General features: G+C 40.4%; 2 long non-coding RNA genes across 4 annotated transcripts in view; one reads left to right on the top strand and one right to left on the bottom strand.

Moving 5' to 3' along the window:
* Positions 1-23,685, top strand: part of LOC142054621 (uncharacterized) — a 36,983-nt gene extending 13,298 nt beyond the window's left edge. The window contains exons 3-5 of one of the 3 annotated variants that reach the window (XR_012659618.1): positions 18,132-18,290; positions 20,879-20,998; positions 21,561-23,685. This is a non-coding gene — a long non-coding RNA (uncharacterized LOC142054621). The remainder of the gene's footprint in view (positions 1-18,131; positions 18,291-20,878; positions 20,999-21,560) is intronic. The other 2 variants (XR_012659617.1, XR_012659616.1) reach the window with 2 other exon arrangements.
* On the bottom strand, positions 8,652-24,374 carry LOC142054624 (uncharacterized). The gene is made up of 3 exons (XR_012659622.1): positions 24,183-24,374; positions 20,097-20,300; positions 8,652-16,155 (listed from the first exon to the last, which is right to left on the bottom strand). It is a non-coding gene; the product is annotated as an uncharacterized LOC142054624 (long non-coding RNA).
* Positions 24,375-26,234: the final 1,860 nt, after the last annotated feature.

Below are 26,234 nucleotides of genomic sequence, written 5' to 3'. Positions count from 1 at the left end.
ACAGTAAACACATGACCTAGATGCAACCACTTGCTCAGGAAATCTGTAAAGCACCAAGTGTTTGAAGTTGGGCACAGAAGTCCTGCTTTTTGTAATCCCTACTGCACTCCTTCAGACGCAAGACCACAGAACCACTGATCTGGCCTGTGATGGCTCTTCTCATATAGTGTAAGAAGATATTAAAAAGAAAGACACTGACTTTTTGATACAGACTACAAAGGAGTAAGATATTCCCTTGCTTCCTCCTAACATCTAAGGTAGGTGTTTTACCAGCCAAGAAATCAAGTTACAAGGAAGCTATGTTGTGAGAATGTGGTAAAGACACAAATAGGACCTAGAAGGCATATCTCTTAGTCCTTTAAAAACACTTAGCATTCCCTGCCTGCAAAGTAAGGGAAAAATAAGTGGAAGAGACAAAATAATGTATGAAAGACACCATGAGCAAATCAACTCTAAGGTCTTAAAACAAAGAGCTCTGTGGAATTATTACAAATGTTGCTCTCTTAGTTTACCAGTATAGACGTATGAATAGCCTATACAGAACAGAAATCAGCACACAAATCAGCTTATTAGTACTGTGTAAAGGGAAAAAAAAGAGAAAAATAAAAGATATTAAAAAGGTGACCATGACAAAACCAGAAAGAAGAAAAATTCAGACTAAAGCTTCACTGTCTAGCTGTACTATTCTACTAAAGGATGTCCCTTTTCATCAGATGGTAGAAGACAAATACTGAGGAACTGAGTACTGAGGAACACTGAGGAACAAAGAGAAGCAGCGAGGGCTGTAAGGAACAATGCACAAAACGTAAATGTGTATTTTTAGGTGTGAAGACCTTCCACTCCAGGAATAGAGAGACAGTCAAGTTTTGGGAGTAATTCTGGCAGGTTGCCCCCAAAAGTCTGGTAAAAGCTACGGTATGAGGTAGAGGAATCCACATATGCAGGTGCACTCTCTTCATTTTACTCTGCTTAGCAGGAAAAAAGATTACTAACCTTTCTGATGATTCAGTCTGAATCTAAGTCTCTAACTGTTCATATTATAATGAACTGTGAACTTCATCACATCAGAAGAAGATGTAAAAATAACACTTCAAAAGGTCACATTAAATAAACTATATAGGTATATACTGCCATTTGCACTGACTTAACCATCTTCTATTAAATTAAGATAATGTTATGCTTAATGGCCTTACATATGCATCAAGAGGTTTTACTTTTTGTCACAACTTTCCACTGAATTCCCATCCTAGAAAATGTACTGCTGTTGTTTCAGGGATTTCTAAGTATATCACCTCAGATGAGTATGTCCTCTTAGCCCTGTTCCCAAAAGAAATGCAGCCATGCGATGATCTGGCTGCTCATCTGTCTCTTCTGGATAACTTTTAAATCAGTTGGTGAATATTAATGAAATCTGACACAGAGACAGGGCTTTCAAGATATTAAGTTCCTACAGGTTTAATGAAAAAAAGGTGCCTGGATATTGATTGATATATCAATCAATATCATCAATCAATATATTGATATTGCTATCAGCTAAGTGAAAGGTTGCAGTGTAACCTTACCCCTTATCAATTACCAGAAAATATATGTGTGTGTATGTATGTATGTGTATGAGTGAAGGAGCACAGAGATAACTCTACCAGCTGAAGAAGTTTAACTAGAATCTGTATTTTATAGAAACAAGAAACACAAATTACAAAGAAAGGAGACCTTCACGCTTCATGGAATTGTTTGGGTTGAAGTAAACTAACCTGTTTGTTAGTTTGCCCAAGAAAGTTCCAGATATCAAATGATAGTTCAAAAAGTTCTTTTTCTAACAGAAAAGGGTTGTGACAGAAAACTCAGTTTTCCACAAAATTAAGTTGAATGGTTGTGGTTCACATGTGTCAATGATGTTTACGTTTTCAGCTGCTGAAAATAAATGCTGCTCATTTTTTGATATAGACTTTAAATTATCAAGAAGAAAGCTAGAGAAAGAGTTAAGACAAAGAAAAAACACAACTGGAATGTCATCTATCCTACACACCCAACTTTGCTGTTGCAAGCAATCACGTCCCACAAATTCTTTTCACAGAAGAACCAAGCCCCATTTTGAAATTGTTACTTTTCTACCCTTTGTTCTTTCCCTTCCAGAACTTTGTTGTCTGATTCTTAAAAATCCCCTTTTAATTTCCAGCTTAAATTTATTCACCATTATTAAATCAATTTGTTCTGCTGCCAAAATTGGCCTTTAGCTTAAATAGCTCCTCTCCATTCCCAGTGCTTATCTTCCTGGTGTATTTATAGAGAACAATCTTATCTTCTTTCAGCCTTCATTTTGGTAGGATACACAAGCCAAGATACTTCATCTGCGTTTGTAAAATGTGTTCTCTATTTTCCCGCAGCATGCTATTAGATCATCTTTGCTCCTACTCCAGTCTGAATTTATCTTGCCTGACCACAAATCTCCAAATTATACTTAATAGTCCAGGTGAGGCCTCAGCAGAATCATGTACGGCATCATTTCTCCCTCTCTCTCCTGGTTACAAAACTCATTGCCTGATTCACGGTAAGATATAATGGCTTTCCCCCGCCATGGTTGCAATATGTTGGCAGTTTACAGTCATCCCGTGGCCAGATACACACCCAGTTCTTTCTCCTCCTCTGTTGCTTACAACTAATAAGTTCAAAGTTCACAGGAGAATTTCCTACTATTATGCATAACCTTAAACTGTGTTATTGATGCTTATCTCCTTTCTACTACTCCAGTCATTAGAACCTTGAGTTCTTCCTGTAAGATATTCCATTTATTTTCCGTATCAGTTTTATCTGCCAGCACTACAATGTCCTGAATTTAATAACACCTTCTTATGTTTTCTATTGAGATCACTAATAAAAATGTCAAGTAATATGGAGCTGAACAATAGGAATTTTACCAATAACCTGCCTCCAAGCCAGTAGTTCAACACTACCATTTGTAGTCTCCCCGTTAGCTCAGTCGTTATCTTTGTCTTCCTGTACAAATTGTCATGTCCTCCAGCTGATAACTGCATAAATGCATGACACTTTCTTCCCTTGTGTAGATTATTTCATTATCATTGTAAGAATCAGCATAGCCAGAACTATTTTTATGCTTTCCTACCTCTGGTGGTGAACAAACTTGTACTTCTTGTATGCCTTTTTTTGTATTGCATTACTCTTCATAAGAAGGCAGTTAAAATAATTATCTATGTAAAACTCTGCAGAAGAAGGGATCTTTGTGTCCATTCAAATAGTGAATTTCTCCTGCTCCTCCTCCTTTTGACAAAATTTCAGTGTTTTCACTGAGAAAGTGCATTTCCTGTCAAGCTTTGAGGAGCAGCATAGCCTCAACTTTTGAAACTGACAAACATCTGTAAACCCTGGGTAGACTCCATCTCCACATAACAAGCAAATATATCTCCCACGACACAAATGCAGGCTCTCTCCCTCTCTTTGAGTTTTTTTCCAGCGATAGTAGGTGGTCTATTTAAAAGCAGGTACTTTTTCTCTGCAAACCACACCTCTCCGAGGTCACCGTAGCTAAAACAGCACTACTGACCCACTAACCTGGCTGAGTACTCTCTGTTGCCACCTCTATTAGCCGATGGCGGAGTGTGGCAACTCCAGGAGCCCGGAGAAGGAATCCAGGATAAAGAGCTGTTTTTTCTCTGCTTGTCTTTTTTTATTCATCTGCTCCCACCTCTAATAATGAGAGAGCAATCTCTTGCACTAGCACAGGGTCTTCTATCAGCAAATAACTGCAAGAAAAGGGAAAAAAAGGAAACACAGAAAAAAAAGAAAACAGAAATCGTTTACACACAGATGACAACTTCTTTAAATACTTTAGGGGACTGTTTTCCTTTTTATTTTTCTGGACTAAATCATGACTGGAGTTGCTTCTGACTTGCAATCCATGCAAGGTCAGAATTGTGCCCACCCTGACCCATCCTGACCCCTGAAAATACACTGGCGTTTTGCCACTTGCTTCAAAGGTAAAGACACTGAATCTATAAACCCGGCTTTACTTGAAGGACTTAACAAAGTTTATTTTATTTATTTATTTATATCTAATACAAGATAGTTGCCTTTTTTATTATAATCAAAATTCAGAAGGCTTTCAGATGTATATACCTCTCTAAAGCAGGAGCTCTGTAATTTGGGTCGCTTATTACTAGCTGAGGCCATTGCTGCTCTAAAGAATATACAGATCCCAGCACATGTGCTACTGTGTGTATGATGCTCCCACAATGGGGACAGCAAACTCGTATGGTCAGCTAACTCAGCAGAGCTGGACCCCTTTTCTACTGGGGTGGTGGAATCCTCCAAAAGAGAAGAAATTCCAGAAAAGAAAAATTATCAAGAGCTGCAGTTTGGTACCGTGGAGAGCTGAAAAGAAGGAAATGGTCCACTGGTTGTTGTGCTATAGAAGTGATGGCAGGAACAGCTCCTGGCTCTGTGTACAGGAGAAGATACTCCTTGTCTCAAACTGTCGCAGCCTGTACAACTGTGCCACCCTGCTCATGTCAGACAGAATAGATGCAGCCACTGTTGCAGCTGAGTGCATTCATGCTTCGCTGCTTAGGACCAATGAATCACAGAACATGAGGAAATCTGAACCCAGCCATGCAGCTATTAGTAATAAAAGCCTAGGTTTCAACACCTGCCATTTGCTACATCTTCACAGCTACACTGGAAAAAAAAATGTTAAAAGACAACACCCCAAAGTTGTGTCAGAAGTTGTGCAACTTTATTTTGTGCTTCTCCCCCAGTGTTTTATAGTGTGCTTTTGAAATTCTGTTACACTGGATGGGTGGGACAAGACAATATATCTTTATATGCTTCTTCACAGAGCTGCTACAAGGAGAACAGCATCTTCCCTATTTCCAAAGAGAACAAGAGAAGAAGTAATAAGCTTAGACTGTAGCAAGGCATATCTGTGCTAGACCTTAATGAGAGCTTGCTAAAGGTAAAGCTGGTAAATCTCTACAACAAACTGCTTGAAAAAGTCTGTCATACGATGTGCTTAAGGACAGGACAGATATTTATCTCATGGGAATAACGTAAGTGTAGCTGATCCTGGCTTGGGGTGAGCAAGAAAGATCTCACAGATTCCCAGGGATCATTTAGTCTTTTAATTCCAGAATTCACTTTTCTTTTCATTTGGCAGTCTGCTATTTCTACGTAGGAAAAGCACCTGTTCCCAGGCTGGCAGCATCTGTACCTCACCTGTTGGTAATTTGTTTATTATATAATTGAAAAATGTTTAGGAAGCCAGACAGGTAATAAAACCTTGATCTTGTAAAACTGTCCTTAGTGAAAGTTTGGAATAACATGAAAGACTGAGATCTAGGGTCACAAAAGAAGCAGTCCAGGAAGGACAGAAATGTTTATTTTGGCATACCAAGTCATAAAGAAAAACAATGTGATCATATAAAGACTGCATTGTCATGGCTATGCAAAAGGAAACCAAATTAAATCTGCTCTGGCAAAGGTAAATTTCCTAAAATTTAAACGCTTGACCTTTACAAACTTAATGTCTGTCTAAACATTGCCTGCTTGCATGTGTTCGTCTCATCTGCAGCAACTGTTGGAGGAAAAGGAATGGGCAAGAAGTAAACACAACACCCCTCCATTTCCCCCTATACAACAGGAGCGTGGTAACTTTAAGATCCATCAGAGAACTCTGCAACTGACTTCCAGGATTTAGAATGTAAAAAAAACCAAAGAATTGTTTGTGATCTGCTGTGGACAATAGAGTAGGGGGATACTGGCAGTGGATTTTATTGGCATCAGATCAATGCTGGATAAGTAATTTTTGTGTTTTTCTCCAGAGCGGGGAGGGGAGTATCCTAGGTGGCTGTGCCATTCTGCCTTTACTTTGCCTCTATACTTTCTTACCCATCACTGTCTTCACAATCTCTTCATCTAACCAGTTCTGTCTCCATACCTCAAACTTTTCATTTTTCATCCCCACTCCCTTGCTTAGCAAGTCTTGTTATCACTGCTTTTGGACAGCTTGACCCAATCTCTCTACCAACCCTCCACCTCCACCCAAGGTGCCTTCTTGCCCCAGCCCCAATCTGCAGTGCGCTTTCCCCCACATATCTTTTCCTTCAAAAAGGAAGGAACCCACTGGGTCTTAGTCCTAGTTTCTGTCTTCCAACTTCTCATCTACCTCAGTCTTCATTCCCATTTAATGGCTGCCATCCCACTTACCAAGCCAGCTATATTTTCTCCGAGCGGCTGGCCTGCTCCTGCTCCACTAGCAGAGCTGCTGTGTTCCTCTACTGCTTCTGGTGAAGGCAACACAAGTGACAGTGCAGGCTAACAGCTTCCCATACTGACTTTCAACACTCAGACCCAAACCAAACATGGATAACTTAGACCAGATCCATTATTGCAGGGACAGTGGAAAGTCCTGATTTGCCTCAGGTTATAGATACACCAGGGTGCACAGAAACTTTGGATAATGTCTTCCTACTGAACATGTTGCAGTAGCATATTTTATTTTGGTTTATGTTGGCCAAACTTGGCAGGAATGAAAGCATAGCATATCACTACCTAATCAGCCTTCCCAAATATGAAGTGTATTCTCCAAAGCATAGCTGTATCACAATCTTGCAGACACAACAGATAAATAATTTCTTTGCCATTTCTTACTCTCAGCAACAACAAAGCTGACTAATTAAAAAAAAAAATCAACCTGATAGAGACATCCAGCATCAATAATTTCATTCACTAATAATTAGAATTTATCAAATTATAAACAATCTAATTCAGAGTTCTACACCAGGAAATGGTGGACATTACAGTAATAACCGGCTCCACCTATAACAATATTTGCTTTAATGTTCAGTCTTTTTTATTTTTTTTCAGACTGTACACACACACAAACACAAAACCTGGAGACTTACCGTGATCTCATGTCCATTTTAAGTGTGTGTATTTTCCTTTTCATTAAGCTGATTGTTCCTACTTTATACTGGCATGAGCTCAAGAATTCTACCTTTCTGTTTTCATTTACAGAAAAGAAATCTGTTTTAAAGGTGGATGGAATAGATCTTCACCAATCATAAGCAAATAATTTAATTAAGAATCACTTAACCAGAATTTTAACCGGCAAGCTTAAATGAACTAGCAAGACCACACTCTTGGGCATTCTGCTTTTAGGAGTCATTACTAACATAAAAATGGAACTTACGTCTTTTTGAATCTGAGAGCTGTAAAAAGTTTCTGGTTTTTCCATAGTTAGCCACTCATCAACTATTAGCTGAAGTACTTGTTTTTCTAGGTGACATGCTTTACTGGCTGCGTTTGGTCTGCAGATACTGTAGAATTCCTGGTAGATAAACTCAACAGCTTTGGGGTTCAAGCACACCAGACCAAGAGAAGGGTGAAACTCCAGCAAATAAATGTTCTTCAAAGAACATTTTGTTGCTTTATAAAAGCAACAAAAACAAAGAAAGAATAAATAGCTTTCAAATAAGGCTTTTATAACTTGTATATATATAAACAAACCTTGCAATTGCTTAATTTGCAAGAATAAATTGCAATGGCTTTAGTGCACATCAGAAATCAATCATTAAATCTGCAAATAGAACTGAAGCCTTAATAAATGTAATTATGTTGGAACACATCTAAGTAGTCTCATTTGCTAATGAAAATAGAAAATGTTTAAAATTCTCTTTCGTTAGCTGACTTGGTTTTTTAACTGGATTTTCACGTCTATTACGCCCACCCATTAAAACTGTCTGCACTTGAAAATGAGCCCTCAGAAAACCAACAAAAAATCAAAGTGTGTAGGGGGAGGAATAGGGCCAAGGGGCTTGAGACAGGGGCAGGAAACCAGAAGGGGTCAGAGGCAAGGGGCCCTTGGCTTTTGGGTTTGTATTAGCTGCTACATAAACCCTTCCCATCACCCACAGTGCTGCGCAGCTGCAGGATGCAGAACATGTGGCAGGTCTGTACTGCAGGTAGTGTGTGTATTCCACATGTGAAAACAGAGTACATGCACAGAAAACCGGACAGTTGTGCTGGAAAGAGTAATAGGCTGCGGCCAAAGGGCAGTGAAAGTTGTGAAGCTAGGTCAGGATACTGATGCAGCAAGTCTAAAGCAAGGCTAACCTCAGTACCCACTTTCATCATGACTGTCTAATAGTCTGTACCCACAGGAATATTAATGTCCCAGTGGGCTGCAAGATGCAATTATCGAATCCATTGTCATGAAAGGGCATTTTAAAGGCAGTGGGGGAGGAATCACTTTTCTTCTTCGAATGTTTTTCTGGCTATCTAAATAACATGAGACCAATAACACAAGACACTCATCTGTTGCTTGATTCACCTTAAGACTGTGATTTTTTCAAATAGTCTTATATTCAGGTGCTGGATCCCAAGTCAGCCACAGAAACTAGAACAGAAAGAGGTACTCTCCAGGAAAATAAAACTGTATAATTACTCACCAGCTAGTGTTAAGAGAGATAAGCTGCTTAGTAATTATATTATAAGGGAGTCCAAATTCACCAATGCCACCTCTCTGACCTTCCCGACAAACCCTGTGGACTTATTCCCTCTGGGCATCTATGTAAAACTCAGCAATAAATGCAGATTACATTAGCCAATAAAATTCACACATAGCTAGAAATTAAGGCAAAGCCAACTACTCTTTATTTAAACAGAAGATGAAAATTTTCTATTTTTATATATATATATATACATTTTCAAGTCATTTAGACGTGTACCCCCTCTAGATTAATTATTCCTGCTAAAATTATTTTGAATCTTTTATATTCCTTCAGAACAAAATTTGAGCTCAAATGATGCTGGAAAGGCTCTGTTTTTATCGCTAGCAATATGGTAGCATTAGTGGCAACAGCAGAACAACAGTAGCCTCCTATACCAACACCCAAACTTCCGTTTGTAGACTAAAAGCCAAGTGACAAAGGTTAGCTAATTAAACTTCCCAACTTTCAGCCTCTGAAATCAAAGCTTAGAGAAAGGAAATACCTTGTGGCAGGATACAGAGGAAAGCTGAGGCAGATTTTTAAACGAGAGAAAAAATGTGAGGATTTCAAATGTTGTGCTTTAATTTTTAGCACAGGAATTCACAGCTATCTGAAATATACTGCTTTTCTAAGTGCACTTTAAAGTACAAGATTTGTTTATATTCTTTTTAAAGTCTCTTCTCTCTTACTATAAACTGGACTAGTTCCTTACCCACTGTGTTACAGAACAAATATCAATTATAATTTTATTTAGCTTCCATGCCTCTCAACTACTATTTCTAATTGTCTCAAATGGCAGTAGATGTGGCTTTAACATGACATGTGAAGCTCTGCAATCCTTTCAACGTTTTCTTTCTGATATTGATGAAATTACAGTTTTCTGCTTTTGAGCTTCAGACCTTCTATTGTACAAAGCATCCATAGAATTCATTGTTAAATTAGTATTGACCCATTTTAACAGCATAAACCCATGCAGGCTGAAATCAAAGCTTCTCATTCTGGATTTCGTCTCCTACTTCCCCAGGATGGATATACTCTAAACTCAACCTACTTGTTGGTTTACTATGTCCCTCAGCAGTTGGAGGTGAAGCTGCAAACAGATGCATTCATCCTTGTAGGCATTGACAAAATATTCAAGCTTGAGGTCAAACCCTGGACATTTATGCATGATGTCAGTTATTGCTTGGGCTAAAGCAAATCTTTCCTCTGGGTCCAAAGCATGTTGGTAAGCTTCAAAGTAAACATCTAGAAGCTGAAGAGATATTCAGAAGTACCTTTAGAAATGTTTATTCGCCCAAGTATTCATTCTTCACTGGGGAGAGATTTCTGAACACGGAGTTTGCCGCCTGTATCAAAGCAACAGTGACCTGATATGGAATCTTGTTTCTGGCACAGGATATTACTTGGTGCTTCACCAGAAGACTCAAGAACAGAACATAGAATAAACTGCCCATATAAGAAATGTCTTCCAAATCTTGCGTGGTTAACATGGGGTTTTTTCTACTGAAGCATGAAGGGTTTTATTCTGTACAGTTTTCCCCTCAAAAAGTAACAAGGCAAAGTACTTACTACTTTAAAAACACCCACTTCTTTGCACTCTAATCCATTCTCTGTTTCTTTTTTTCACACACTAGTTTCATGTCTTTTAAATACTCAATGTCCCTCAACTTTAAACCTGTAGGTTCATACAAGACACTCTGCTATCTCATCCGGCAACTGTCACAGTTACTTCACATTTTTTGGGGAAAATCCAAATTAATTAAAGATGTAATTATGTAATTAAAGATGTACAAAGGTGCGTGCCCTCTTCAGGCTTCTCTACAAAGAACAGCTGTAAAGTTTTATTTAAATAAAGATTTTAATTACAAATACCCACAGCTTAGGACAAAAAAAGAAATGTGCTAAGCATGACAGCACACGAACTCTCAAGATGACATTGTAGTAATTTTTGGTCAGATGGCAATTAGGGAATTGAAAATATGAATGGCCAGTGCTCTTGCTTCTGGACAAACTGGTCATGGCTATATGAACTGATCTACATCAGGCTATTTTACATTGACATGGAAGCAGAAAAACATCCACATTACTTTCCATACTGATACCAGAAGACTGTGGAAGAAGATGCAGAAGGGCTTAGGAGGTAACTTGGTAGGTGAGAATTCAAATTTGAATGGAAACAGTCAGGTATTTTGAATACTAATTAAGTTTGCTGACAACACAAAACTGGGAGGAGCTGTTGACACTCTCGAGGGCAGAGAGGCCCTGCAGAGAGATCTGGACAGATTAGAGAGCTGGGCCTTCTCCAACCGTATGAAGTTTAAAAAGGGCAAGTGCCAGATTTTACACCTGGGGCCTGGCAACCCTGGATGTACATACAGACTGTGGAACGAGAGGCTGGAGAGCAGCTCCATGGAGAGGGACCTCGGGGTTCTGGTCAATGGCAAGTTAAACATGAGCCAACGGTGTGCCCTGGCAGCCAAGAGGGCCAACCGTGTCCTGGAGTGCACCAAGCACTGCATTGCAGCTGGTCAAAGGAGGTGATTGTCCCGCTCTGCTCTGTGCTGGTGTGGCCTCACCTCAAGTACTGTGTGCAGCTTTGGGTGCCACAGAACATTAAGGACATAAAGCTACTAGAGAGTGTCCAGAGGAGGGCCACGAAGTTCATGATAAGTTTAGAGAAGGAACCATACAAGGAGCAGCTAAAGTAACTTGGTTTGTTAAGCCTGGAGAAGAGGAGACTGAAGGAAGACCTCATCGTGGTCTACAGCATCCTTACGAGGAGAGGAGGAGGGGCAGGCGCTGGTCTCTTCTCATTGGTGACCCATGACAGGACCGGAGGGAATGGCAGGAAGATGTGCCAGGGGAGGTTTAGGTTGGATGTTAGGAAAAGGTTCTTCACCCAGAGGGCGGTGGAGCACTGGAACAGGCTCCCCAGGGAGGCAGTCATGGCACCGAGCCTGACGCTATTCAAGAACCACTTGGACAAGGCACTCAGAGACATGGTGTGAATTTGGGGCTGTCCTGTGCAGGGACAGGAGTTGGACTTGGTGATCCTTGTGGGTCCCTTCCAACTCAGGACATTCTATCATTCTATGATTATATGATAAGTTTTCTGATGTAGGCCTGCCTGACCTGACTATTCTGGATGAAGCTAAGACACTGCAGTAGGCCATAAGCAAGTTTTATATTGGCTGAGCTAAGCTGTCTCAGCTGCTGGACAAAGGGTTCTTGTTTTCTCATTCAGAAAGAACTCTGTCCCAGCTGGAAACAAAGCTAGAGACCCACTTCCATTTCATTTCATCTAAAAGCTAAAGACCTCCAGCAACAGCACATCTGTACATTTAATCCTGCCTAGAGAGTTGGGTTATGACAGCAGTTCCAGAATATACTCTTTGAAGGTTTTGGAAGAGAAGTAGTGTATTGTTGCTGTAGAGGTTTCATTCTTCTCTACTGGGAGTTTTTCTTCCAAAAAGAAAGCAGATTTCCTTATACAGAGGCTCATGATAAAAAGAAAATGTAAATTCACAGATCATACAGCAATGGAAAGCAAAGAAACTTAGTGAACTAGGCAATTAGACAGTATTTTATATAGCTTTGTAACACAAAGCTCCTCTCTGAAAATGGGAGAGTGGCCTCAGGAGATTGCCTAAACTACATACAACCATTTTAGTTTAAAAAGTTTTCTGCCTAAAGCCTCTTCAGTGGTACACAGGAGATTCCCTGACACCCTCTAGCATTTCTGTTTTGAGAGCTGCCCTGGGTTACTCCAGGACTGAGAACAAAACTTTTCAAGTGTGTAAAGGCAACCTCAATAAGCACCATTTCTCACTGCTTCTGAAGTAGACTCTCTGCTCCTTTCTGCTTCCTGACACTCACAGACTGTCCTTGGGACCAGTGAGTCCCATAGACAGAAATACGCTTCCAAGCTGCTCTGGGTCCCTTCCTCTGGCCTTGTCTACTCTTCATCTTTCAAGACTGAAGATTTCATGCAGAAACCCTGTGTGCTTTCATGTCCCGTAGCAAAATACAGACACATGACTAGATTCACAGAGAGGAAGGGGAAAGCCCGCAGGATATGCAGCAGCCCTTGTAAATGGCAAAGCTACAAATCACTTAATATACATTTTTACTGTTGGTTTGTTTTTTGGTTTTTTAAACTCCATACTAAATCATGGCATTTTTTTCTCATAGAGATTAACTAACAAAGAAGAAATTAATTTATAATATATATAGACTCATATATATAGTTTTTATTAATAAATGGATTGTGGTTTTATGTTGTAACAAACAAAAATATCTCTCTGGTTGCCTCTGACAAAGGGTAACCCAAATGATGGGCTTAGCCAGCTGCAGACTAAGTCTCTCCTCCCTGGGCTTCACAAAGATGCAATGACAACAGTTCTAATGATGGCCACAAAAAGTTTCCTGCACCAGCCCCAGAAAGCAGGTACAGCCAGGACCACAGAAGAAATTTGCACCTTGGGCTTCCTACTGGCCCAGGCTCCTCAGGGCCGGACCTGGTTCTTCCCTAGTCTGCATTTGCTCCATTCCCTGGCACACAAGTAGGGACAAAACGTGCTCTGCAGTTTTGCTCTGGAGATGGCTTTGTCCTTCCCAATTATCATTCCCAGTTATCCAGTGGTGGGTGACTCTCCCTAAGGCCGTGCTTCCAGCCCCTGGCACAGCAGCTACAGAGGCTGCCATCTGACAACAAAAGTATTTCTGCTCTCATGTCATAAAAGCCATTACATGTGGTCCTTTAGACCCAACTCACAGCACCCAGGAGCTCCAGCCCTCTGCACCCAGCCCAGCAGCAGGTTCCCAATGCATCTGAGACTCCTGCCACCACCCACGGTTGCTGGCTCTGGCATCCCTGTGTATACACAATGGGAGATGCTGTTGAAAGGGAACCTTACACAGCCTGAAGTGAACTGATTGCTTATCACTGTTTTCAGACCAAGAAAAGCTTCTGTACCTGGCATTTTTTTTCTAAGAGAGCAGTTTCACAGGCCCAGAGGTCAAGCAGCACAGCACACTAATCCACAGAGGCATGTGCCCAGCCAAGGTTGTTGCTGCCACTGGATTGCACACAAGTTACATTGCCTAAGACAAAAGAAAAAAAAAAGGAGAAAACAAGCATATGACAGTATCAGAGGGATTTCTGCATGCCTAGAGTCCCAGGGCTTGTGATAAGTCTTTTTATTTATAGCACAGGTTTGTGAGTTTTGCTTGCCAGGGAACCTCTGGCCAGGAAAATATTTCAAGTTCCATAGCTTTGGAGGGCCCCAGAGTGTTCTGCAAGGCAAAGAACAAGTGCACCAGGCATTTGGTTTAAACATCTCTTCCATCATCTTCTAACAAATATTCCTTGAGAAAAAGGGCAGTGGCTGCAGTTCAAAAGACCCACATCAAGAGGTAAAGCCAGGGAAAGCACAAGAAAACTTGGGGAGGAAAGTGAAGAGAAGCTTAATTTTTCACAGCACCAAAGCATGTTGGGGTCACCTTCACCTCCTCACCTTCACTTTCAGATCAGATCAAAGTGGCACAGACTACTCAAAGATAAATTTTACAGAGAGATATAGCAGGGCAGAGTGCAGACCCAGGGGAGGGCTTTCTTCTCAGATGGCTTGCTACTGGAGAAGTCAGTCTTCATGATTTAAAAAAGACTGTGAAGGAAGGAAAAAAAATCACTACAAATGTTCCTATAGTAGCAGCTTACTAGAAATCCTTAAAGAAATCATGCTTTTGGTTTCTTGGCTGTAATGCTATCTGAATTAGAGCTAATTTTGACAATAAATGATAAATCAAGTAGAGTGACTCTGAAATGTTTAGAACTGCAGAGCTAAAAATTAGCCATGAAGTAAATAGAAGAGGCTTCAGCAGCTACTCTTCAGCTCCAGACTTTGAATGTCTTATTTTTCAAAAGCTAAACAAGAGAGTCTTTTGAAGTCCATGATCACTGAAGAAGTCAACATTAAAAGCATTTGTGTCCATGGCACACAGAAAGAGACCGTATCAGGAAGAAGCATAAGGAGCTAGGAGTGGTAGTACAGGATCAGTCCTCAAGTGCACTGTGTGGGGGTGATAACGAAGCGACACATAAACACAGGAACTGCTATACCAGCCTACCAGAGTACCATACCTCATCAGTAGTCTGCCTCCTGTCATGACAGAATCACAGAATGGTTGAGGTTGAAAGGGACCTCTGGAGGTCATCCAGCCCAACCCCCTGCTCCCAAACAGGATCACCTAGGGTGGGTTGCCCAGGACTATGTCCAGTCAGGTTTTGGAAATCTCCACAGATGAAGACCTCCACAACCTCTCTGGGCAACCTGTGCCAGTGTTTGACCACCCTTATGGTAAAAATGTGTTTTCTTCTGCTCAGATGGAATTTCATGTGTTTTGCTTTGTGCCCATTGCCTCTGGTCCTGTCAGTGGGGACCACTGAGAAGAGTCTGGCTCCCTCTTCTTTGTCCCCTCCCACCAGGTATTTATACACACTGATCAGTGATTAATCCTGAGCCTTCTCCAGCCAGAACTGTCCCAGCTCTCTCAGCTTCTCCTTACATGAAAGATGATTCAGAAAAACCTCCACAATGAGGACCTTCAGGTGACTTCAAAGGAGGTCCTAGCAGGCATTTAGGCATTCACAGGTTTGTAAAGGTTTTTGGTCATCTTGATCCTCAGCTCTGCCCTGCATTCTCTGTCAGAACATTCAAATTCAGGGAAGCATACTAAAACTTCAGAAACATTATTCTATCAATACAGAAAGTAATTCCAGTTTTTTAAGATATATTTTGTGCAATTCTCTGAATATCATACATCTTTGTGTCATTTATTCACTGTTTTCTAATGGCCCTCCCCACACACTTTCTACAGGTACAAGCTTCTTCCTCCTCACTACTCACTACAGCTGCTCTTTTTAGAAATCTGTAATACAGTCTGCCTCAACCCAGTTATTACTACAAAAAAAAACCAAAAAGCAGCAGGAAAAAAGGAAGTCTAGAACATCAGATATTTTACAGCTTCTTTACAACTGAGAAAGGTTTAAAAGTGGTGGGGGTAAATTTAGTTCTGCAGAAAAGCAAACCAATATGTTAATTAAAAGACATTTGGAAACAATTAACATTCTTCTTTTCTGACTCCTCTGTGTGCCTTGAAGATGTGCTTTTTCATTATATTACTTCTTTCCCCTCCAGGATTACTTTGATGTCTATGACCCTGAATAAGTGCAAAACTGCAACATTAACAACATGTGACAAGCAATTCCACGTGTTCAGTTACATCTTTGTAACACATTCACCACTTAGCTAAGTAGGAGGATAAAGAAAGGTCCCAAAATTCCAGTCAGTACTTGGTCTTGCAGAAGTACAGAAACGTTCAAGACATCATAGGATCAGCCTACCCTGAAAACAGCAAACCAAATTATCACAGGTCTTTGGGACCTGTAAATATCTCTACCTTTATCTTTTTAAATGTACTGGCTGGCCACAAGCAGCAGCTGGTTCTCAAGCTCTTTCAGGTCCTCTAAAGCAACATCATATATTATGTAAAGCTCTCGCTGGTCCTGTGTATGAATATATCCATTTTTGCTAGTGTGAAAATCATCATGGTTTTCCATCTCTGCAAATTCCATGAACTGAGCGCTGTGGACCTATGGCGTGAAAAAAAAGACGCAGAGATAGAAGCAGTCAGCTCTGCAAGGATTGCAATTCTATATAATCAACATATCTAAGGGTGGACTGGGCCCAGGAACATGGGGTTTTGTCACTAGCAAAGAACAAAAAAGTAAAATATTGCCAGGATATTATTTTTTGCTGGTAGTACATACACCATGGCTTCATTTACACTATCATGGAGTAAGACAAACTGTATGAGATTTCTGTTGTGCCTAGTTGTTCCTTCAGGCATATAAATCCACAAAAAGCACCAAGAAGACTTCAAAACAAGATTAGCTCTTGAACTACGGTAGAAATTTTTTCCCTTTTTCTAAGTTAGCCCAGATTTGGCAAAAAGTGTCTTAAATTCTGATATTCAAATACAAAGCAAACATATTTTTAAAGCCTTCTTGGGTAAGTTACACTTGCAAGATTTGGAGATAAGCTCACACACACACAGACTTCAGCACTAATTAAAAGGAATACCCATTGACTCATGTCCCAAATTGCTGTGATATCAGCACTTGTCAAATAGAATAGTTTAACAGTGACCTTACTTTTCTAAGCAAAAACATCAACATCTTCAAAAGAGAATCATCCTCCTTGGCAGTGAGTCACTAGTTAGCTTGGTAACACCCCAAGCGAGAATCCAGTACTGCAGTCAGGAGACGTGGCGTTAGCTTTCTAAACATCCTGTTTCTTGACTAGGAGTGCCACAAAGAGAATTACATACATCTATCTCTAGGTGTATAACTACAGAAGTTATTCTCCCAACACTTGGTTTAGGGGTATAGCCATAGAAGCCTTCAAAAATGGTTCTTCTTGTAAGAAGCTAGCAAGCAAACACGAGTTCCTCGTTTTCCACTGTTTGTTTTTACTATTTCCTGGTATGTAATGCACCTCTGTTCTCACTTCAGTGCCAAATAATGACGCATAATACATTGGGACTTCCTCCTTTCACTGGGTCTCTTAACATCTGCCTTTACAAGATGCCTGGTGTTAACCAAACTTTACCTGCTAGCACCTGGATATCTCAAATTCTATTAAAAGAAAGGATGGAGGAAAAGAAAAGGTATTTGCTTTGGTCGTAGAAGTCTTAGTAAAATCTAAACGTACTGGGAAGAACAGCTTGCCAGCTTCACAGATCTGTGCTGGATCGGAATTCATTCTTCACCATAAAGTTAATGAGGCAGCCCTGCAAAATGTGCACCTAATTTGAACATAACATTGGATCCGCCTGGTCAGATTCCTTTCCTTTTTTCGCTAGTGTTCTGCACCCTCTGTTCTTCCCTTAGTCTTCTGAACAGGCTATTTGATTCACCGCTCTTAGCAATCGGGTGCAGAATTTTCTAAAGGTTAACTCAAGGCCCTTTATAGAAGAATTAAATTCAGCTTGATTTAGGTAAATAACTGAGCAAATACTGGGCTGACTTCACCCAGGTAGAAGGTGTTTTTAGTTGTGTTTTTAAACAGCCTTATGGAGAACATTCATTGAAATATCTCCACTTTCAAGCTCTTGAATTTTTTTCCAGTGATTTCTGCTCTGTCCCACTCCTAAAAATCTCAGGCAAGACTACTGTGTTCTGCAGAAAGGGCATCTGACTATAGAACTGGAAAGTTCTTACAAAACAAAACCAAAAAGAAATGAAGGTTTTCTCCCTGTCATGTTTATTTTGGGAGTCATATTTTAAAGAGACAACTGAAGCCTTCTAAATATTATTTATGACTATGAAGAGTGTTAATACACAGTTATATGTCTATAGCAACAAATCAAGTAACTGAATATTTACATGCTATGTTTTTGCCCGCAGGTTTTGGCTTTCCTCTTCTAGCTCTGCTCAGGTTTACCAGGGCTTAACAAATCCCTTTTGGGTTACAAAGTAACGCTTATGCACCTGCATATATTTTATCTACTTTATCTCAACAGGGGACAGAAAAGAGTTTTAACTTAATGTAATGCACTGTTTTGCAGGGCCTTCTGTCCTTGAAACTCACGCCTCTGATGATTTCCACCCCAAGCAGTCTGCTAGGGAGGGTGCAACACTGCCTCAGCATCTCAGTTATGGATACACTGTGTGCTGAGTCACCACATTGGCTTACAGCTTACAACTTGGAAGGATTCATAACACAGGTATGCCTCCAATTTTGCGCACAGCTTAGATGCTAAAAGTATTCTAAAAACAATGCCATATGCTCTGGGTTTACAGCATGCGCCAGGGAGTATGTTAGATAGGTCTCAATTAGTTTGCCAGTAAAATGGGTCAATTATTTTTTCAGTTCTTGAGAGGCAGCCTGTGCAGTACATTAAAAAAACAACCAAACACATTAGAAACTGTTGTAAAGGAAATATTGTTGCCCCTGCTTATAAATTTGTTGCCAGTTAAACTGTAATAGGATTAGTATATATTTATCTAAGCTTTAGTTGAAGTTCAAGCGTATATACATATCCATGTATTAGTCCAGGGGAAATATTGTCTGTGTTTCACATAATGTCTCTAGGGGCTCTGTGAAGCTCATCATTCATGAGATTCCACAGCTCATCTCCAGATCAGAGAGTGCTTAGATGGAAGGTCAGGACTGATCTTTGCATAATTTCTTCTATGACAAAAAAAAGGGGGGATTGAAAATAAATGCATATTATGCAGAGTTCAGAAGAGTTTGTCACAATGCCTGCTTCCCAGCAAACTGACACCTCCCCTTGGAAAATGAAACTTCTTTTAAAAGTACTTTTTCTGACTTGAAAATTCAAAGTTCTGGACCTCCCAGTTCAACATATTTTAAGTGGAAAATCACAATTTTCTAGTTCCAAGTAGCTTTTCATTTAGGAATTTTAATTGATTACATTTTTAATGGATAAACAATAGATATGAGAAATAAAACTAAAGACACCTTAAAAATATCATCAGCTCTATGTCCTCCCCACACATTTTATTTTCAAAGAGGTTTAGATTTTTTATTTTTAGGGACATGGAGTTTTTTTCTGATTTGGGTTTCTTTTGGGGTCAGGTGAGGCTGAAGACTTAACATAAGCAAACAAACTTCATTTTTGGTACTAGTCACAGTTCTTCCATTACGTGGTTTGTGTGCTTGCTTCTGTGTATTTCTACAGCAGAAAACCAAACAAGTTTTCAGTAAGTGAGAAATAAATGTGAGCTCAAAAGCTCCTATTAAAATACTATCCTGATTCTTGAAGCTTTCTACATGAGAACTTTGGGATGAGTGTCAGGTAGCAGAGCTGCAAGGGAAATTCTACAGCTCAAAAGACAAAAATACCATATCACATCAAACCATTAATGTCAGCATGATGTATTGGTTCTGTTTGGTATATTTTACAAAAAAGCTGGGGAAACCAAAGCTTCATAAGCCTTAGGAACTTGATTTTAATAATTATTTTCCAATCTGTGAAGTTAAGTGTACTAATTATATCACTTCAGCCACATGCCCTCATCCAAGGTTAAAAAACAGTGAGTCCTGAATTCTACCTAAATCTAAGCAATACAGTTTAGAAGCCATTAGGAGTTATTTAAACGAGCCTTTCCATAAATTTCAAAATGCCTCAGATTTCTCAGGAACATCTACTCTGTGTGATAATCCCACACTTTACTTACAAAGGTCCTAGTTTAAGCACAGCCAGCAGCACCAGTGTAAGTAAATGTTTATCTGGCAGACAGTGTTGACATTATACTTCTACATGCCTGAAGTTTCTCAGAGGTTTGCTACAGACTGCTGATAGATACAAGTATTTAGTCTGTTAAAGTGAGACGCATGGTTCTGAGGAACAAGCTACACTGAATCCCTCAGATGATTCAGCAATTGACCACTACATAGCTTGCACGGAAGAGTGAACTGGATTAGGTACTCGTGTTGAAGCACATGTTTTGGAGTATTAAATGCTGGTGTCTAGTGGAAGACTTTGGAAGACTAAAGACTACCTCACCTTTTAGTCAGCTGGCGTGTAGTGCATATATGGCTGTGAACTCAGGCCACCAAAGTCACCAGTGCCTCCTTTGGCAGCACTGACCCAGGAGGTGTCTCCTACACTGGGAATTAGGTGACCAGCCTTGAAGGAGAGGCCAGTGGTACTGATGGTCAAGCTTCTCTCCACGGACCAGAAGTAGTTAAGGATCCCCAGGCACACTCACTGAAACAAACCAGAGCAAATGCAGTTTTATTTTCAGTTGGATGACAGCCCCCCTGCCCCGCCCTTAAAAGAAAAAAAAAAAACAAAACCCCAAACAGCACCTCTGATCTCTGCAGATTTTATGTTGAGGTTTTTTACCTTTAGCTCCTGGAGTCTCAGGTGATGTAAGAAAAAAAGGGACAAGTAGGCTCCTCTCCTCACCACATGCTCCCTGTGGGCAGTTGCTGTGCCCTCTTCTAATCCTAGCAGCTGCAAGCTGCCTGTATAACTATACCCTTTTTTCCAGACAGAAAAATGGTAATTACATTTTTGATGCTCAGGAAGATTTCTAAACCTTTCTAAAGTAGACAGTTTTGCTATATGTGTTGCCTACGAGAAGGCTGCTGCTGCCTGTGGTACTGACTGTCATGGAAACCTGCAGTATGGAATAATGGAAACGGATGGCATTCCTGCTGCTGTCAGAGAAACAGCAGGTTGATATAATTTTTCTTCCTTCTTTCAGGTTTTATTAAATGTATACATACAGATAATTATACATATAAACAATTTTTTACTCTCTTTCATTCTTCTTTCTGAAGGATGCCAGAGGCTTACTGGGGCTGATATTTCCTACACCCTCCCCACTGAGAGCCACAGCTGTGTTATCAGTCTCGGTAGTTAGTTCCTAGTTCCAACACACATAGTTAAAAATTGGTGTGGTAAGTATATATATGATTCTTACTTGACAGCTTTATGCATAGGCTTTATCATTACAAAAGGGAAAGAAAAGGAAAGGAAGTGCCCGGCTGGATGAAATTCATAATCCAGCCAGCAGTAAAATTATTGTGGTATATAACTCCACAATATTTGATTTCTTTCCAATTCTTAGTGTTTTTTCCTTATAAAGTCCCTGGGCTGTGTGAAAGAGCTATGCCTATTCCAAAGACAGGACTGCAGCAAGGGTCAGTTAGAGGAACTTTTCCAAAGAAATTCAGAATATGTTTCATCAAAACCTCAACCCAGCTATGGCTAGTGGCATGTCTGACCTCCCAGCCCATACTTTTTCTTCCTGCCATAAAAGAAAAACTGATTTCTGGGCTCCAGCAAATCATAGGCTGAACATGGGGCAAAATCATCATGTGGCAACGAAGAAGTAATATCAGACTAGGCTGTAGATAAGTTTTACTGCGGTGTACGCACAACACCCCCAACAAAAGCATATATTAAACGGTCTAGCTAACATTTTGTAAAATTAAATTCAATACTTTTTTTTTTTCTCAGTTCTTTCCAGCACACTCAACAATGTAGTACAAAGAGTAGCAGAAGAGCTGCAAGCAGGAAAACAGCTATATCTGCCCTGTTATAAACTCCACTAAGGCCTTCTCACGTGCATCAGGAGTTACTCCACCAACATCAGTGAAACTAAACTGGCATTAGCACCGATGTGAATGAGAAGATCACTATGAGTCACACAGTATTTATTAATTGTGGAACATTATGGACAGTGATTTAATATGTGTTTTCCAATTAATTTCCTCAGACAATCAAGTATATAAGAAAAATTTGTCCTCTTAACCCACTTCTCTATCCCAATCTATTATACCACTTCATTTGAATTTGGATGGCATAAATTGGAATTCTTTTCAGTGTGTTAAGGGTTTTATAGCATTGATTTTGGCATTGTTTTTTCAGATTAGAGAAAATCCTATTAATGCATCTTCACAAATTGGTGTTTGTCAAATTTATCTTGCTCAACACGAGACATGCTAACAAAACTATTCTTAGAAGTGACACAAATCAACTCAGGACTGTGTTGGCTATTCTATAAATTTGCAAGTTGAGATGAGTGTATTGTCTCCAAAAAGTCCTTCAAGCCAAACAAATCTTGATGTCAAACTGTCAAACAATGAATTGTTTACATAATCCTTGCAATGATAGGTTATCTGTTAACGATTTCTTTATCCTTACTAAGAATGATCTTCCTCACTCATCCTGTCCTCGTTGACTCCAAAGGTCTAATTTCTTCAATTTTATAGAAAATAGGTCCTTCAATCTCTGTTACTTAAAATAATGTGAAGTGAAAGAGAAATAAAATATATCTTTCTGAATCAACAGCATAAATTGTACATCTCTATTAAATATCACAATGAATATATGGACTAAGCATGGGATGAAGCATTTCCACTTAAAATTTCCACTTTAAAAAGATACAGACAATGCTGTCTGAAAAGTGCCAGTAAAATGAGGAAAAAAGAGTAGCAGCTGAATTTTTATTTCAAAAACACTGAGACGTGGACAGTGCTTTTTTTTTGTAAAGGATCTAATTCTAGCTTTGCTATATCATCATGACTAGACTGTTTCAGAATTAGGTTTTTAATTAACCTAATGCTGCTGAGATCAGTCATGTCCCTTGCATTGCCCCAAGTAGGTACTCTTTCCCAACCCATTCATGGACTCGGTGCACTTGACAGAAGATATACAGTACAATCTTGTTTTCTTTCTTTTTTTTTATTAATCATCACGTAGCTTGCATGAGTCAGCCCAATGTTTTTTCTTCCCTGAAGTTTTCATTAAGTAATCAAATATTTCCTGGCCAGGATCAGCCTGAGGTAGGAAGAAGTGTATGTTCTTCCTGGGAGCTTTTCCTGACAGAAAAATGCAAGTTTATTTTTGAAGATGGAGTTGGTATCAGACTTGGGGCTGATTGACCAGCAGGAAAGAGGGAATGGGGAGAGGCTAAATGCTGTCTCTCTCTCCCTCTGTTCACTTTCACCTGCTTCCTTATCACTCGGTACCCTGCTTGGTCCTGGCCAAGAGCAGAGGTGCAAGAACTTCCCATTAACATTGGGGCTGCATCCAGCCCCAGCAGCTGAGACCTGTCCTCTGAAAACCAGCACCAGAGCAAGGAGATTGTTCAGTCCTTTCTTAACTTGCCAGCAGGACCCACTGGTGTAGGCAGGTGGCACTGGTAGAGTGAGCCAAATGAAGTACTGGGCTGCAGATACAGGATCTTCTGAGATGTAACAGTTCTGTGAGTAATGCTTTTATATTTGTCAAAGCAGCAGCTGTGAACAACTTCTGAGTCAGAAGGACAGTAAAGAAATAGGAAATCAAAGTCCGTCTTCATCAAAGCAATACCTTCAAATTCAGAGGATTAGTCACAGAGCTTACCACGTAAGGCATGGCACAAATTCTCCAGATGCCAGAGAGGTACGTCCTACTTCTGATTCACCACCCTGCCAGTTAGGCCGTTTGTGGTTTTTTTTTCCCCTTTCCAAAACTTGAAGAATCTCTCACAGCTTTTGCTCTCACAGCTTCTGAACCTCTGTGAGGCCATGCCCACAAATGCCACTTCCTCCCCGAGAGGAGGAACTTGCTATCACACCGGCCTCTGCCCCTGCACAAAGTAGGCATCTGCTGTCAGGTTCATAGGTGCTCAGCTGCTGGACAGCCTCCAGCAACCAAGACATCCCACCATCCTTCCCCCCCTCTCCTCTGTATACACATGCTAACCCATTCCTTAATATCACACTCTCCAGTAAATACTAGGGCACACTTCTATTTCTTGCAGCCAGATTCACACCCCAGCTACAGGCATGTAAACGCACCTTATTTTTAAGTAGGTGCAATATCACACTACTTGTGCTATGACTGGACTGGTGGCTGCACAGCAGGTAGTGAGCCCCAAGGAGGAGAGGACATCAAGTATGCCAGCTTGGGCGTGCACCTCTTTGTTGCAGCTGGGCAGGTCCTGCTTAGCAGCAGTAGCCGGAGACTGAATTTTGAAAGAGGGCAACTTTGGTATCCAAACAGAAATCTGTTAGAGGACCCCTCTGTCAGAGCTGACAAATGCCTGCTAGACATGTTAATTGACCATTATTCATCATTTCCTCTTCTAAGTACATGGTGAAGCTCAGTGCAGGCATAGATCTCGTTCCAGATGTGATCGTAGCTCTGCTGTCCTGAGGCATGAGCCAGAGTGGCAGAACTTGACCACGAAGGGTGTGTTTTGAACACAGCTGCCGCATGTTCTTGGAGACCCTCCATCACGCTTTCCATATCTGAGACCTTGTTTCAAACCACATCAAATACAGACAAAAGATTCACAAGGCAAATGAGTCAGCATGCCAGCCCCCATCCCGCAGTGAGGCAGGGTCAATTCAGAGCATCTAGCGAGGGAGCCTCTGCAGCATCGCTTGTTACTGCCTCTGCTTTATCTGGGAAAGTTGTCTGCTGCCCCCTCTCCAAGGTGAAAATGTAGAAACAGATTTGCCTGTCACAGTATTTGCCTGTCACAGCATACAGAGGGAATGCACCGGATAAGAAAGTATACAAAAGCACTTTTTTTCTAACTGAGATTTATGGAGGGGAGGGACTACTGGGTAATCCCCTCTCTCCTTTCCTGTTACCCTTCCCCTGTAAAGAGGAGTACATGCTTCCTGACCAAAACCAAACATATCGTATTTGGTGAGCAAGCCACTATGGAAAAAAGAAGGAGAATGATCCTTTTTTCATTGTCTCAGTGAGCTGAAAAGCCATTTTTACTTTTGTTAGTGATGATGATGGCTTTTGCCCAAGCTTTCCAGAAAAACTACATGCTGTGGCAAGGTTTGAAAGAATGTTTTCTTTGTGAAATATCTGGCATGGGGAAAAGGTCTGAAAACAGGGATCACAAAAGAACGCTTATTTCAGTCCTAAATTAAAAAAAAAAAAAGACCATAAATGGCTAATATTTCTAAGAGTATCACCAAAATCAAATTCATTCAATTATTTAAAATATTGTAAAGCCAACTTCAGCTGCAAAATCTGCACATCCACTTTCTGACTTCTGCAATTTAAAGAGTTCTCTCTCAGATACTCTGTGAGACCCACAAAAATAAATAATGAAGGTTAAATGGGAACCCAGGAGACTAAATATATACAGAGTACTGCCAAAAAACAGGTTAAACAACATTAGAAGTAGTACAAAAGTAATTTTTAAAAAACACATCTAATCTTGCAGGGTTTTTTTTTTAATTGCCACTTGTACCAGAAGTATAATTTGAAGAACACGGTCATGCTTTAGCAATTATTGGCATTGGTAAAATTCTGTCACTATGAATTCTAGCAAAGCTTTGATAGGAATTCTAAGGGGATTAAGACTAGGAGTTTTATAGGACTCTTCTTTATCATCTGTTTTGAACAAAAATGCTGAAAAATCAAAACAAAAGGAACCTTGCTTAACACAGGAGGTAAAAAAAGCAATAAGAAGGCATTAAGCAAAAAGAAAGCATTAAGAAGGGGGTGGCAGGGGAGCAAGCAGCCTTTAATAAACATGTAAATTAGGTATCAAACCCTATGGAATTTATCTTCCCATTCATTTCCCAAGCACTTCTTTCATTCACTTTCTTACCGGTTGGCAGTCAACAACAACTGATCCATTACTGCTTCTCTACTAAACACTGTTACCATCTGGTGTTTCACTCTCAAGCACCTTTGTTCCCTTACTGTTATTTTTACTTTTAGGCTTGTTAGACACTGAAACCTAAAATCAGAAGTCAGGCAGTAGGAATAGGCTTGGGGAAGATGAACAGGGTGAGAAGCCAGGAGCCTCCATTTTCCCTTTCCCAAGCCACAGGGTAGTTTGCTCCAGCACAGCCTTGTCATCTTGCTGCCTTCAGCTCAACAGAAGCTGCTTCCAAATGTTACCTGTTGCTGTTTCACTGAGGTCAGTTTCAGGTGCAGGCAAAGCAAGTAGCTTCTTAAAGAGGGTACAGGAGGCTGATGGGATCCCTGGCAATTCTGAGATTGGGCAGAGCAGGTACCATCCCCACATGCAGTCCATGGCTACAGCACCATGGGCTCTACCCTGCTGAGTTGGCAGTGTCTGCTTCTGGGTGTTCTCACATTGCTTCGGTTGCTTTTTTGACATTCCCCTCCCTTCTTCTGCCCTGTAGCATCCACAGTCCCCATGTA

Source organism: Phalacrocorax aristotelis, chromosome 3 (genome assembly GCF_949628215.1).
Source record: "Phalacrocorax aristotelis chromosome 3, bGulAri2.1, whole genome shotgun sequence".
Taxonomy (NCBI): domain Eukaryota; kingdom Metazoa; phylum Chordata; class Aves; order Suliformes; family Phalacrocoracidae; genus Phalacrocorax; species Phalacrocorax aristotelis.
Note: the sequence above shows the minus strand (reverse complement) of the source record. Positions and strands in the feature narration are given on the sequence as shown.